Source organism: Manis pentadactyla, chromosome 14 (assembly GCF_030020395.1).
Source record: "Manis pentadactyla isolate mManPen7 chromosome 14, mManPen7.hap1, whole genome shotgun sequence".
NCBI classification, from domain to species: Eukaryota; Metazoa; Chordata; class Mammalia; order Pholidota; family Manidae; genus Manis; species Manis pentadactyla.
In genome coordinates, this window is record NC_080032.1 from 87,405,710 (window position 1) to 87,422,402 (window position 16,693).

Genomic DNA, 16,693 nt, shown 5'->3' on the forward strand with positions numbered 1-16,693 from the left:
GTGAGAGTTCTATGATGTTTCGTTATTCATAGGCACCAGCAAGTTTTTACAACCCAAGATCAAGGTTAAACACAAAGACCCAACAAAATGGCTACTTGGAATGGTACAAAATTCCTTGGGAAGTGTGGCTAATAACAAGCAAACAAAAATAAACCTTAGAGTTCAATGAGGCAGAAATGTATTGTTAAGTAATATGTTATAGCACACTTTGGGTCAATTTCAAGTCTACATATTCTTAATGTAACAAAACAAAAGTTTGTTCATACAGTGTGGCGTATTATTATCTATCATAAAAGCCACAGAAGCAACTATTTCGGGCATCTGCTTCATTCCACATGATGCACTGTGATGTTGCTGTAGCCCACGGTACTGGTTTTTCTCTATTATTCTTTTGTTTTATATTTGTGTTCTCATTATTACGTTTGGAGTTCCTACAGTGTTCCAAGATAGATAAGACAGAGCTCTTATGTTTATGTCAATTATTGGAGACATAAGACTAGAGTGAAGCCTCCTTAAGTACACTAAAACCCATTGAATTGTATACTTAATATGAGTCAATTGTATGGTATGCAAATATATCAATAAAGCTGCTTAAAAAAAAAAAAGAACCAGGGCAGGATTTCACTGGCAGCCACTACTGATTTGTGGTTTGTGATTCTTGGGTCTTCTGTGAAATACAGTGGTGTCAACTCTTTGTCTTCCATTTCTGTATTTTATGTTGTTCCTTTCCGCCTGGATACTTTACCAATCTTAAAGATGTCCTGTGCGCTTCCATTCTTAAATACAAACATGAAACAAAATAACACAGATCTTTCTCTATTCTTTTTTTCCTCCTCTTTAGCCTTCTCCTCCGTTTTAGATTTAAAAAAAATAGCTGCATACTCTATTTCTACATCGTTAACACCCATCCTAATCTGGCCCCTTCCTTTACTGTTAGATTAAGATGGAGTTGGCAGAGTTCACTAGTTATTCTCACATTGCCAGTGGGCATGATTTACACACATACATCTAAAATATGTCAAATGAGTAGGTTTAAACTTACCTGCCAATGTCCTCAGGCTATTGTGTCAGTAGCACAACTCATTGTGTGATGCCAGATGGTAGAATTCATTACACTAACATAAAGAGGAAATGAAAACGCTGTTGGTTTTTAACAGCTCACTACAAATAATGAAAAATTTAGTCTTTGAGAATATGTCATTTGAGGACATTCCAAAAGACCCAGAGGTACAGTGGTCCCATTTTTTTCAATGACCAGAAACGTAGCCCAGAACATAATGTTTCTCCCGGAATTTTGCTGCTATTTGGACAAAATGATGAGAAGGCTTGTAACACTATAAGAAAGTGTCTTGGCTTCACCATTTCCATGTTATGATCGTATTTTATTATTTCACTTCAAAGTCAGCAACCACAGACCATGAGCCACATCCAGCCCAGGTACTGTTTTTGTAAATAGAGTTTTAATGGCACACCACTACACTTACTCATTTACGTATTGTCTAGGCTGTTTTTCCACTACACTGAGTAGCCAGAGACCTTTGGTCTACCAAGCATAAAATATTTATTATCTGGCCCTTTACATAAAAAGTTTGCTGATCCCTTTAAAAATATTAATTCACTTGAACTTCCATTTTGCTTAATTCCACACATAGTAAACAAAACAAAACAAAGTTTGTATTAATCTGGAGTGTGGTGAGTCTTATTTTTCTTTCCAAAGTGTCTTATGGATAGACAATGGAAATCTGGTTGCAGGGTGCTGCCTTAAACATGTACAGTTCCTTAGGTTTTGTTAAAAACAGAACAACATAAAACACTAAGGCAGAGAAAATGGCTCCTATAAGAAACAAGCTTTTCAACAACTTTTCAATCTTCTCCCTTCCTTTGACATTAAAAAGTGATAGTGGAGAATATTCATTCAATAGTCAGAAGAGCTATATATTTGATAACACAGTGACTGAGTTTCTTATTGGAAACTATTTTTGGTTGAAGCTCAGGGATGTCTATGAGTACCTATTTTGTTCATTAAAGTAGCTGAAACCATACCTTTCACATGGATAAATATTACACATAGTTATTTTCCCTATTTCGCAAAATTTTTAAAAGTAAAATATATGTTAAAAATGGTAAAATATATTTTCTCAATAGTAGTTAATATTTTTATTCCAAGTTCATTATTTTATTAAGTTCATTAAGTAAAATATATCAAAGTAATTCAGCATATCCTTCAAAAATATAATACTCAATTCTCCATCTGTTGGTTTTGAATTGTTTAACAGTTCTGTGTTACTTATTCTCTAAAACAAATAAGAATTTGACTCTCCTCACCTTTTTTTCATGTGCTACTTAGAAGAATTCTAACAAGGAAACTTGAAATTTAAAATCTAGTTTTCCAGTGTCATTTGGATGTACAGATACACCTAAGGATATAATTACTTATGGAGTAAGAAAACTTACTACAAGCCTTAAGAGATTAATTTTTTTATCAAACTTTCCAATGTACTGTATATCAATGGCCAAGGATTGGACTTTGAATTTTATTGCTGTCATTTAAGACATTCTTTGTAATGTATTTTAGAGTTAAATCATGAAGGTTAAGTTTTCCTGTTATTAACTGTGAAGCAATTAAGAAATACTTTGGGGTCTAATATAGAAAATCCTCCAAGTTAAATATAAATGGAAGCTGAAGTGAAATCTCTCTTTAAAAGATGAAACTGACTATAAAAAGTGTCATTTGCATGATACGGAAATAGAGGTACAAAGGACAACAGGATACATCCTGGCTGGATCACGAAAGATTTCCACCGATGAGCATAGTTAAGAGCAATCTAGTTCTGGTTCCTGCTCCTGCCAGTGTTAGGAGGACTCGTTTTAGCTGGAAATCTACATCTCTCTAAAGTCAGTGTAGTTCTAGAACAATTATAGGGAGTTGAGGTTAGACTTTCTCTCTCCTGAAAAGGCTTCAGACTGAAGTGTGGTCTATGTTTTATATCCCTTCTAGACCTTGGTCTGACAGAGCTTGAAAGTCACCTCCTTTGGGGACTATCGCTTATAGCTGGAAGGGATGTTCTACATTATGATTATTTTAACAGGAGCCCTGCTCGCCCAAAATAGTGTATTCAAGCATACTAGATTTAATGTAATTGGAGTATTTATATTGGTGAGTATAGCCTAAGACAAAAGCCATCATTTGGGGTAAAATTGTAAGAAGTTGTGGTTGGACATGATGATCATGAGAAGCCACCTAGTTCTAGTTTGTGTCAGGTAGGCGTCCTGGAAAGAGGACAGGTAAACTCAGTGCACACACATCCCACTTAGGAAAAGGGATAAGGAATTGTGTGAATGATTAGGCTTTGAAGTTTAAGGCCATCGGGAACTGGAGTGTTTGACATTAATGATCTGAAACATCAGCCAGGAATTTATTTAGATATCACTACTGTGGGACACTACCGAATGGTGCTAGGATATCCAACATATAAAATAAAATTTGAGAAGGATTCTCATATTTGTATTGTCTCATATTTTCATAGAGAGTGTCCTTTTTTGAGAAAAAACAATGACCAAGCCTCATTTTAAGGTTCATCTCAAATTCTGTGAATGAAAAGAGGACTTTAAAGAAAGGTCTAATCAGTCTATTGAAGACTCTGTTTTGATTAGAGGTTCAGGGCTCTTTGGGTAAGAAGATGGGATGTGTCTCCTGGAATGACTGATCACACCAAAGGGTAGATAAAGCTTCTCTTTTTAAAATAATTTTATGCAAGGGCGACAGACATCTCTTTTGTCTGTGAAGACGGTCTGACTCATTAATGAGTTAGGCTTTGTCTTGTACTAGAAGGCAACCACACGCCCCCTGGTAAGGCAGCCTCTGAGCAAGAGCTGTCTCACCATGAACAGCTGGAATGGGAGCCGAACCCATGAACATAAATCAGATGTGAAACAAATGCAAGATCTTTGAAATGCAGGTGAGCAGGAGAAGGAATGGTAATCTTAGGATTTAAGCAGTGACTATATTTGGCCCCTTAAGCTATCTTTGCATAGATGTTTTAAGTGTTAGGAACAGTGAATCCACAGCCACATGGGGACTGAAGGCCTCAGACGAGACAAAGGGATGAAGTCAGGCATGGAGAGATTCATGGAAGGCACCAGGAGGCACACCAACACTGAGCTCCCACGTGTGGGTCTCTGTCCCATCGGGCATCTGTCTTGATCATTCAAAGTAGAAAATTCAAATCTCACTTCAAGCTGGGCCATTGAACATGACCCCAGTCCTACATGGAGTAGGTGTCAGAGAGCCCTGGGTAATCCTTTTCTTTTCTAAGGATTCCATCAGGGACAAGTTTTTCCCCATGTATTAGGAACAACTTACATGTAGTGTGAATTTTGTTATTTTATTGTCGTATACGAAGTAAAGGAAGGGTTGGTCAGTAGTGTTCCTGCTTGCCCTAAAATGAGTCATCAAAGTGAAGTACTGGAATAAAAGAACCCAAAAGCAACATCATTAGGTAAATATAGCAGCATATAATTTTTTTTCCTTTTTTAAAATTTTGATATCATTAATGTACAATTACATGAGCAACAGTGTGGTTACTAGACTCCCCCCATTATCAAGTCCCCACCACATACCCTATTACAGTCACTGTCCATCAGCATAGTAAGATAGCAGCATTTAATTAAAAAAATTGTTATTGACATATCATTGATATACCATCTTACCTTGGTTTTAAATATATAACAGAGTGGTTCAACAGTTACACATATTATTAAATCCTCACCCCCTCTAGTGCAGTTACTGTCTGTCAATATAGAAGATGTTACAGAATCACTGACTGTGTTCCCTGGGCTGTGCTACTGTCCCCAAGACCAACTTACATCCTGATGGGGAATTTTTGTGCCTCTTTATCCCCCTCACCTTTGGCCATGGTAACCACTAGTCACTTCTATATAAATTTAATTATCTCTGTGTGTACCCTGTCTTCTCATTTGTACTCTATTTTAGTCAAAATTAATCCTTATTGATTTATTTAGTGCCCCTTATATTTCGGTTTCTGCACCTGATTTCCTGTTTCCTTAGGAGAGAAGAATAACTTAGAGTAGCAATGTAAAAGGTCAAAGTAACTGAAACTTGGTAATTAAATGCTCCTTTTTTCTCTTTCTTTTATTTTTCATCAGTTATCTCGTGAGATCCAATATTCTTTAGAGTACTATTTGAATGTAATTTTGCCTTATCACATAGGAAATTGTTAAACCTTGAAATGCAGTTTTGTGACAAAACATTTCAACTGATTTACTTTTCAAGTTGGCTATAATCACAAAATGAGTCTAATTTTTGAGGAAGAGGTCTCTAATTTTCCTGTATGAAAATATCAAATAATGAAAATATTATAGAAAACGTTTTTTTTCTCCCCGGGCTATCACATGGTTTTCCCCTTGTGTAGAAAGCAAGAGGTATTCTAATATGCCAACTCCACTTTTTAAATTCGCCAGAGCAGAGCCAGTGTCATCCTCCTCGGTCTTACTGAACCCAGGGAGCGTGCTCCAGTCCTCGCCTGGTCGCTGGCCTTGGCGCTCCACATGGCCTCCGTGATGCCGCATTCCCTTGGATTTAACTGGTTTCTTCATCTCCCTTCAGTCTCCTTCACTCGTTCGCTTTCCTCTCTCCATTCTTGGAATGTGAGCATTCTTCTGGTGTCCATCCTCCTTACCTTCTCGATTTCCCAACCCATCTCCCTCATTCAGGATAACTAAGTCTTGAACAGCATCATCCACGTAAACTGACTACCTAGGTTTCACACGTGCATTAGTTTTCTATTGCTCTTTAAAAACTCACCACAAACTGTAGCTTAAAACACTTATTTAGCATTCTGAATTCTGCAGGCCGGTAGTTAGGGTGGAGGCCAGCAGGCTACTGTGCTCAGGGTCCCCACAGGCTGAACGAAGCTGTCAGCTAGGGCTCAGGGCCCGTCTGGGGCTTGAGGTCCTCTTTCAAACTCACCAGTATCATCAGAATTCAATTTCTTGTGGTTGTAGGACTGAAGTTCCATTTCCTGAATGACTGTTGGCCGGGGGCTATCTCCTCTCTTAGAAGCTGACTGCACTTCTCTGCCAGGTGGCCTGTCTGTAGGCCATCTCACACTTCCGATCTCTGACATCAGATAGGGCCTAATCCCCAACATCGGACAGGGCCTAATCACCTTTAAATAGATCAACTGGTTAGGCCAGGCCCACAAGGATTTCCTTTCGGGCTTTGATTAACTCAAAGTCAACTGATTAATAACTGAATCATGGGAATTGTATCCCATCACATTTACAGTTTCTGCCACATATAGGAAGGGAAACTGTGTAAGGGATATACATCATGGGTGGAGATGTTGGAGGCCAGCTTAGAATTCTACCCCAGCCAGGCCTGCCATGTACTGGCTATATGAATTTGGGAAAGTTATATAATTTCTCTGTGCCCATGCTTTTCTCATCTTGAAAGTGGGATAATCAAGGGAATATTCTTTATGGGGTTACTGTGAGGATTAATTGGATTGAAACATGTTAAACCCTTAGAACAGAGCCTGACACATAGTAAGTGCCTGATCTGTGAATATATATTCATCTGTTGTCTCCCCATAGATGTTTCCTCCCTTCCCATGGCTTCAATGCAAAGATATTTCCACTCCATGGCTTCAGTGATATTCTTACAACTTCCAAATTTATATGTCCAGATCTCTTTTCTGAGCTTTAGACATTTTAAGTTTTCTACTCAGATCTCTTGGATGTCTAATAAGCAATATAAGTACAATTTTTTCTAAATCTAAACTCATGATTTTGCTTGCGGACCTGATCCTTTCTGGTGATTCTTGTCACAGTAAATAGCACCGAGTCATGAAGTTCCTTACACTTTCTAGTTTCCTCTTCCTTTCCTACCATTCATTCATTGAAAAAAACATTTTTGGAGTATCTGCACACATTGCAAAGTACTGTGGCAAAGGATGTAATGGTCAGTAAAACGGATACAGTCTCTGCTCATGGAGCTTACAATCAGGTGAGGGAGACAGATTATACTCTGTCACATACACTGTACCCAAAACTTGTTAAACCAAACCCATTTTCTCGACCTCATGCAAATATTCTAGGCAAGCCAATACCTCTCTTTCCAGAACTAGAGCCAGTAACCCCTCACCGGCTTCCTCCACTTTCTCTACCTCTTGTCTTCAAGGAGCTATCATTACCTCACTCTTCTGCATAAATCCTTTCAATGACCACCTGTAGTGTGTAAGATTAAAAAAACCCTTCACGGCCTGCCGTGGCCCTTCCTCACCTCTCCAGCATTTTGCACGCTCCTCTCCCCTCCATCTCTGTGTTTTGGCTTTATGGCCTTCTTCCTGCGCCTCCATGATGCCACTTTCCTTCACACCTCAGCTCTTTGCACCTGCCAGTCCTTTTAAAATGGTCAGTCCCTCTTTCTCCTGTTCTCTTTGCCTGACAACCCTCAGCTCAAATTTATCCCCCCTGGGAATCTCCCTGATCCTTCCACACTAAATTAGGATCCACATTGTACTTAAAGTACATGATCTTCTTCTTATGGTGTATGGTTATGTATTGGTTTGAGTCATTGTTTGGTTACTATCTGCCATCATTCTGTGGGGAGAGATGTTTGAGACAGATCCAAAGGACAAGCTTTTACCATGTGAACAGCTTTTTGAACTGAATTTTGTTTATGAGGGAAAGTGGCGTTTGTATTTTTAATGTGTTGGCCTATTCTCAGATGTGCATTGGACGGGGCAGGCTCTCTGTGTACTTCTTCTGAATCAAGTCAGAGCAAGCTTACCCTAGTAGTAGTTGGGAGGGAGTATGTTTATGACCTTGAGTGCTGCTGAAGACCATAAAGTTGTGCAAGAATATGAAAAAGTGTTCTATAAACTATAAAACTAAACATGCCATTTTTGTTGCTGGTATTGTTGCTAATATCATCAAGGTAATACTTGAGCTGAATTTATCCATTCGCTTGTACACCAAAACTTGGTTTCTTCTACCAAGTGTTTTACGTCTACCTGTTTCTTTTCTTTATATTTATGTGTGTGTGTGTGTGTGTGTGTGTGTGTGTGTGTATCGCCATGCTTTCTATCAATATGTATACACACATATGGGATACGCACACAGACATATGCTGGGCGCACATGCTTCTCTAAAATCCTGTCTAGTGTTCAGTATCATAAAATGGGGCAGTGCCATTATTATAGTTTTATCTAAAATGTTCACTTTTAGTACAATTCAGTAATGCTGAGTAAGATTATATTTGGGATATAAACCATCAATAGGCTTTGCAAACAATAAACAGGTCAAATCCCTTTAGCTTAAACATGTTTACTGATTTTATAATGTGTTTTACAAATATGTCAAACTTTACTATTTATATAATGTATATTTATATACTTATATAATACTATTAATATAGTACTATTTACTGTTTTATAATGGTCAAAGCAATAAGTAAAAAATTATTAAAACACAACTGATTTTTTGGAAAATATTAAAAATTGCTAAAGCTAAGAATATCTTTATCTTCAAGCTAACTGACTATAATTTCATAATTATTTATTTGTAGGTATCCACTTTGGATCATTTTTGAAGCTGAATTCAGAACAATCTTAAGGTAAGCAATTTACTTGGCATGCAGATGTGTGTGTGGGTGTGTGTCTTAGTTTTAAGGAATAAAATTATGTGGCAAAACTGTGCAACAGAATATTCATGTATATTTGTGAGTACTCAGCACCCAGCAATTTTCTGGCCCATGACAAACATTCTATGATGTTACCATTCTATGAAATTAGTCCCATTTTATCTTTCTGTAATATTTCTTAATTTTTAAAAATAATCAAAATATGTGATAAAGTGCTGGATGACTACTTATCAAATGTCCTTTCAGTGCATTCTCTGAAAATACCAATACAAGTAAGTCACGGTGCAAATACACAAAGCAATTAGAGAACAATTAATACTGAGTAGTGCTCAATATTGCTGAGTTAATAGAGTCTGGAAGAGTTTTCAAATGTGTGCTGGAGTCATGGGGACATAATCATGGAATTAATAATAATAATACCAACAACAATAATAATATTTACTTAATGTTACAATCCAGGCTATATGTAAACACTTTATATGCTTTATGTCATACAATCATCATAGTTTTATGAAGCAAAGATCTTCTTCTTCTTTTTAATCTCATTTTACAATGAAAAACCTGAGCCTTGCCTAAAATTATATAGTTGATATGTGGCATTGTTACCAGCTGAGGTCTATCTAATGCCCAAGTTTTGTTTTCTTACCAGTATGTAAACGACCTAGAGAAGACAAGTTAAGCAGAATTTTGTGAATTTTGGATTGAGGAAACGAGAAGGCAGTTTTTTGTGGTCTGAAGACCATTAAAAGCATGAAAGGTGATACAGAGAGAAACTGTGTTACAGTGACGAGTTGGAATGCAGAGCATTTTAGGAAAATGTAATAATTGTATAGCAGAGCAGAAGGAGGTTATAAATGTACTTTGGTGGGTAATATTAAACTATCCAGCTTCACTTCCAGTTTCCCCTACCTGCAAGTGATTAAGTTGCATTTTTACTGTTGCAGTTGAGTACAAGAATCCACAATATGGTCAGGGTAATCAGTTAAAAAATTAACAATAAAATAGTAGAAGTAGGAGGGATCTTTGAAGATTCTCTGGTATGCCTATTATCAAGGCATGAAATGATGGCCTCATCTTGATAAAGGCAGTGGAAATAGGCATTCCATTGCCAGGAGACAGGAAAGCAAAAACAACACTTCTTTATAATAGACTAAAGGAATAAAAAAGGAAGGACAGAGATGACTTAAAGTTCACTCCTTATAGCAAAAAGGAACATTTTCAAAACTGGTAGAAAGGGGAATATAAACTGTTTTGTTCATGACTACAATCAGTTTGGTTTCTCTGTTTTGTATTTGGAATATAGATGGGGACCCACGTGCATGTATCTTAAAGGACATAGAAAGTTAAATGAAGAATCATTCCATTAAATGTTTTTTTAAAGACTCTAGAGTGTTGAATGCTCTGGAAGGATTAGCATAAAAATAGAAGTACATGATGCTGACATCTTAAGCACCTTTATACAGCTCTGTTAGCTTGAAAAATACGTGAGAAGATGCAACCCGTATAGTAGTAGTCTTGCCATCAGAGATTTTGTTTGTTTAGGGTTTGCTTATTTCTTTGTTTGGCAATAGAATATTGATTCTCTTTGAGGTAAGTAAATGCAAATTACTTAAAATTCAACTCTGGAAAACATTTAAATGCTGATAGTGTTACTTCCTTTAAGCATTTGAGCATTTTCTCTCATTGGACATTATTATCCTGTTAATGATGCTTCAAGTAAAAGACAATTTCGAATCACTTTTGTTTCAGAGTCAAAACATTCATTCATTCTGCAATGAAACGTGTGCATTATAATAACAGAAAGAAGGAAAGAAAGGTCTATATCAGTGACATTGTTAACTTCTGCTAGTCTACAATATTACAATGTTTTTGTAATATTATACATTTTTCCTAATATTATCAAAAAAAGGTTGAAATTATATGTACTAAAGAATTATTAACTTCTTACATTTTACTAAACATTGTCACTCATAGGTTAAATTCAACTTAGGTATTTATTTATACCTAAGTTCTGGGCCTACTACAATAGTTTTAGTAAATATGGTTTCTCTCTTCAAGATGCTCACAGTCTAGTAAAAAAAGGAAAAAAAATCACATATGTAAACAAATTATTACAGCATAGTGTAATCCCATGCAGTGGAGGCACAGAGGATGGAATTATTTCTGATTGAGTGAATCAAGACTGCTTGTAAATATCATCAGGGATGTATGGATCTTTTGTTTATAAACCTAAAAGAAGATATAACCTCTAAATTTAAATTTGAGCTCAATAATATTCATTTAAAATACAAAGGCACTACAAAGACTAATAGTAGTCTTTGATTCTCAAAGACGATGGTATTTTTCTGCATTTGGAGTCTGTTGTCCTCACCAGTCTTCATATAGATCTATAAGTATATTTTAGAAAGGAGGACTTTAAAATGTGAAACACATTGCCTGTGACCTGCTACTTACTTTTCCTGGTACCATCAGGAATAGTACTTGTTAAAGTGCATTACGAAATTGAGTAGAAAAGTTATTACTTTGGTAACTGTTTTACTTAAGGTAATAAACCCTTGTACAGGCCATGAAATGTATTACTTCAATTTTTCTAAGTAAATTTGAGAAGGTTTAAAAAATAAATGGAGAGTTCCATTTCTGGCAGCAATTAAAAGAAAAAAATCTAAAAATAGGGCGATAAAACACTTTTCTTTAAATGATTTTCTGAGTTGGTCAGAAAGTAAAGAGCCGGATGAGAACACCACAGAGGGAAGCATCACCTGCAGAGGTGAGCGGGGCTGAAGCTGAGGGGCTGAAGCGCGGGGCCACTTGGGGGTCAGACGGGAGAGGCCCCCAGAGGGCTGGGATTCTCAGGGAGGCACTAAGAGGAAGGACCCAGGGAAATAAATGCACCACCATGGAGAAGGTGTATCAGAGGAACATGCCTGTCTACACTTTGCCACGGAGTCCAGGGCGCAGATTTGCCCCTAGAATTCAGAACGATTAGGCAGCCTTCCCTGAGGTTTGCTGGCAGAATTCACCTGTGGGATCCAACGAACATCATCCGATAATTTAGAGTGATTCAGATTTAGTCAGTGAAGCAAAATAAATCATTTGTAGTATGAATCCCAATTCAGTGTTTCCATGATAAATTTCTAAGAAAGTTAGTTAACAATTCAGCAGTGACAAAGCATGAAGAGTGAAATAGCTTGAGAGGAGGCTGAAAAAAAAAAACCGTGACAGAAGGTAGTCTTGGAATGGAGGGCAGGGAGGGAAGAAAAAAGAATGATAGTCTTACAGTGATATATTGGAATGATCAGATTCAGAAAAAAAATATGTTGAATGTTGCATTCATTTTCTATAACTTCCATAACAAATTCCACATATTTCAGTGTCATAAAACAGCACAGATTTGTCATTTGATGGATCTGTAGGTCAGAAGTCCACTTCAGGCGTTACCAGGTTAAAACCAGAGTATAGGCATTTCATTCTGGGGGCTCTGCAGGGAATCAGATCAGTTTCCTGTTCATTTATGTAGTTGGCAGAATTCACTTCCTGTGGCTGTAGGACTGAGCACCCCTGGCTCTGAGCTGAGGGTTTCTCCTCACTTCTGAAAGCTGCTACTTACCTTGACACAGGACCATTTTATGTCAAACGACTTGGATTCTTCTGCTGTGGTATCTCTCTGACCCTTTCAATCCAAGCTGTCAGTGTCTTCGCTTATTTAAGATTCTCAAGAACCCTGTGGTTGTCTTCTATGGATGTCACAGATTTCACTCCCTTAAGAAAAAGAGGCTTGTGCAAAAATCTTCCCAAGGAAACCTGTTCTCTCTTTTTGGCTTCTGTTGAGGGGCTTGAGGGGATCCCACTTAAAATCTATTCAAGGAGTTTTTTTTTGTTACTGAATATTCTGATTTTGATGTTTCTGAAAAATCTAAGAAAATCTGTTAATTTTAAATTATAATGAATCTCTTAATTTTAACTTTTTTTTTTTTTTTTTTTTGCCATATGGGGATGCTGAGAATTTCCAGGATCATTAAGTCCTGGTTCCTTTCTGTTTAGCAGTCCCTCCATGACTGTGTCTCCTCTTGCATTTCACTCTAAGGGGAAAGAACCAAGTCTGCCCCTTCAGCACTCTGCTTGGAAATCTCAGCTGGACATTCAAGTTCATTGCTTACAAGCTCCGCTTTCTACATAACTGCACGACAAAATCCTGCTAAGATTTCTGGTACCGTGTAACAAAAATCCCTTTTCCTCTGGTGTCTAATAACGTGTTCTCATTTCCTTCTGAGCTCTCAGCAGCAGCATCCTTAAAGTCCTTATTTCTGTTAATTGTCTGTTCGTGATCATTGTGTTTTCTTTGTGGTACTTGAGAATTTCTCTGTAATGTTTCTCGCTTCCTTCTGAGCCCTCACGGACCATCTTTAATGTCCATATTTCTGCGAACAGTCTATTCAAAGAAATCTAGGATTTTTCTTTCATGCTTCTCAGAATTCTTCCAGCCTGTGCCCACTGCCTGATACTGAAACCGATTCCACATTTTAAAATTACTTGTTACAACACTACCTCATTTCTGGTGCTGAAATAAATATTAATTTTCTATTGCTGTATAACAAATTACCACATACATAGTGGCTTAAGGCAAATTTATGATGTTATAGTTGTGTAGATCAGAAATCCAGTAGGGTTGTCAATGTTCTAAATTAAGGGTGTCAGACTCCGTCCTTTCTGGAGGTTCTAGGGAAGAGTCGATTCCTGCTCACTCAGGTTGCTGACTGAGTTCACTTTCTTGTGGTCGTAGGGTTGGGGTCCCAATTTGCTTGCTGACTGTAAGTGGAAGGCTGATCTCAGTGTCTAGAGACTGCTGCAGTTCTTGGCTTGTGTCTCCTTATCTAGCCCAAACCAGCAACAGCAGTCTGAGTCCTTTTCACGTACATCTCTCTGACCCATTCTTCTGCCTTTTTCTGCTGCTTGTCAGAGCTCATGTGATCAGATCGGGCCCATCCAGATCATGCAGGATCATCTCACCTTCTCCAGGCCGTTACCTTGAGCACACCTGCAAAGGTCATTTTGCCATGTAAGGTGACATATCCACAGGTTCTGAGGGTCAGGGCATGGGCATACTGGGTGGGGAGCAAGGGCGAGGGGAAGTAGTCTCACTACCAAGAATGTATTTAAAGAAAAAAAAAATGCTTGAAAATATGAGCAGGGAAATAGAGACTATAGAAAGGAGAAGTGGTTTTGGGAAAGAATCTAATAAAAATGAAAACATAATTGAAACTATAAACTTAAAGAGCAATTTAGTAGAATTGACACAGTTAAAGAGAGAATTTGGAATCCAAAGAAATAATTTTCAAAGAAAGAAACATGAAAGAGAGAAAAAAGGATGGAAACTGCCAAAGGGACTATGAACCATGGAACAGGTGACAAACAGAAAGACAAGATACAATATACTTAATTGGTATTCTAAAAGGAGAAAATAGAAGTAAGGAAGAAGGGGAAATATTTTAAGATGTAATAGCAGAGAATATGGGGAAATATTTGAAGATAAAATAGAGGATTTTCCTGAATTGTTGAAAAACCCTTAATCTTCAGATCCTAGAAGTCCAAGGAACCTGAAACAGGATAAATTAAAAGAAAATTCCATCTGAATACATAAAAGTGAAACTGCAGAATACCAAAAATAATGATAAAATGAAAGAGCTAGAAAATCCAGAGAACTGCTAAAGGAAAACCCAGAAAACTGAACGAAAGGAAGTTGAACTAATGGGCAACTTATAAACGGCAGATGGAAACCGAAGTCACTGAGCTTTGGGACCCACCCAGAAGGTTCCATCTCTCTCTTTTTATTTCATGCTATGCACTTTTGTCTTCCAGTTATGTGAAGGCCTTATTCGTATTTCTTTACTCAGCTTTTAAATATGGTCTAACATTTCTAATATCAAACAAATAGGGGCATAAATAAATGTATAACATATTCAACATGAACTTAGCTAACAAATATTCATCCATTTACTCTGATGCTCCCTAGATAACCCAGGGTCTATTCTAGGCTTTGGGAATATATTTAAAAAAATCTATCCTTCTGTTAAGTTATCTATTATATATCAGTCTTTCATAAATTAGAAATTGTAAAAAGTTGCACCTTTCCTTTTATTTATAACATCTCTCATTTGTCACTTAAAAACTTTTTATCTTACATGATTTTCAACAATTCCATGGACTCTCCTAAATACTACAGTTTACTCAGGAATTGGTGGCTATCATCAATCAAATTAATTAGTTTAACACCAAATACGTACTCGTCATTATGCTTGGCACCTTTGGGAACAGTGGGAAAAGTGTTACAATCCTACTGTCTCTTTCAGTGTCATTAGAGTACATATTGGCAGACTTCCTGTGTTGTTATTTCTCTTATACAATTGAACCATTTTGGTTGTTTAATAACTTGAGTTCTTTATCAACTATATTAGAATGAATGATAGACTAGATACTAAAAGCTATTGCTTGATTTTTCAACTATGATTAACCTCATGATTTTTTTTATTCCATTTCATCAAAACAAGAATTCCTTATTCAATAAAAGGAAATTCCAGAAAGCACAGGGGATTTAGTGCTCGAGAGTCAAGGAAGAATAAAATAAAATGACTGAACTTTTCAGAAAACAAATGTAAGCTTTATTTTCTCTCAGAATTACACAATGGCACTGATCAAAATGTTAAGAAAACATTTGGCTAATCATTAGTGAATGATACTTGCTAAGTTTTGCTTGATGTATAGTGTTTTCTGAAAAAAGTATAATGTTTCATGACATCTCTTTTGTGGAAGACAATATTAGTGTCAAAGAATGGATCTGAATCCTAGCTTTGCAAATCACTAGCTGTGTGTGATGACACAAGATGTCATCAAAGGCTTATTTATGATATAGGATTGTTTCTCTTATCTTCCAATTTTTTCAAAATCACTGTGCATTTTTTAGGCAAGCTATGTGTCTACTCTGAACCTTCATTTCACTGTAAAAAAAATAAAAACAACTGGAATTCAAATGCAGTCACCTCTCCTTTACATTTTTACATAACTCTTAATCTGGCATTCCCATATTAGCAGGATGTCCTGTATCTCCCTCCTGAGGTGCCCTCTTCCCCCTCTCCCATTGCCCAGAATTCCCAGAGGATTATTTCATCTAGTGTCATCTGCTCTGCTTCCAAATCACAAGCAGAGAGGAAATGGGAGGTCCATCCATTGCTTTCTGTCACTACACATGGAGCCACAGCGGAAAACTGGTTCCCTAGCACATTCCAACTGGTAGTTTTCACTGCTGCATGGATGTCCCACCTCAAACTGATGTCTGCACATTTGTTGGCATAGTGATTCTGTCGTCATCTAGAGGAAGCTCAGCCACTGTTCCTGCAATATCCACCATCATGCAATGGCAGGACAGGAAGGATCATAAAAGATCCTATTATTGCCTTCCCCCAGGGAAGTAGGTACCTATTAGGTTACAAGGGACAAATAAAATGACTGCTGAAAAGAAGTTTTTTCTAGATGACTTACTAAATTCACTAGAGTAGCTTCTCTTCCCTTTGGTTCTGCTCCACCAGGTATGGCACACATGCTGTTGTTGTGAGAACCAATGAGATGACGTATATTAAGTGCCAATCAGTACTTACCATATAGTAGACCCTTAATACATTTAAATTGCCTCCTTTTCCCTATAGTCTTAATTTTTAGTTTAAGCTTTTATTGTTATTTTTCTTTTTCATATATATATATATATATCTCCAGTGAGATTATAAAACCTGTAAGGGAAGAGAGTTACCTCTTGTACATCTTTCAAGCCTCCACAGATTATTCAGCATAATGCCTTACAGATAAATATTAATTGCTATATGATGATTGATTTAATGATTACTTTGAGATTGATTTTCCATATGTAGATGCTGAAATCTGCTTTTTAAATTTCCTTGTATGACTTTCTACTATCATACTAATGTTATTATTCTGAGCAGAAGCTTGGCAAAAAAAGGAGATGAAATTCTAATCCATGTA

At 37.0% G+C, this 16,693-nt stretch overlaps 1 protein-coding gene across 2 annotated transcripts in view; it reads left to right on the forward strand.

Annotated features, from left to right (window-relative positions):
- Positions 1 to 16,693, forward strand: part of CNTN1 (contactin 1) — a 263,071-nt gene that overhangs the window by 48,355 nt on the left and 198,023 nt on the right. For both annotated transcript variants that reach the window (XM_057491253.1, XM_057491252.1), the window contains exon 2: positions 8,591 to 8,638. The gene's annotated coding sequence lies outside the window, so the exon portion shown is untranslated. The remainder of the gene's footprint in view (positions 1 to 8,590; positions 8,639 to 16,693) is intronic.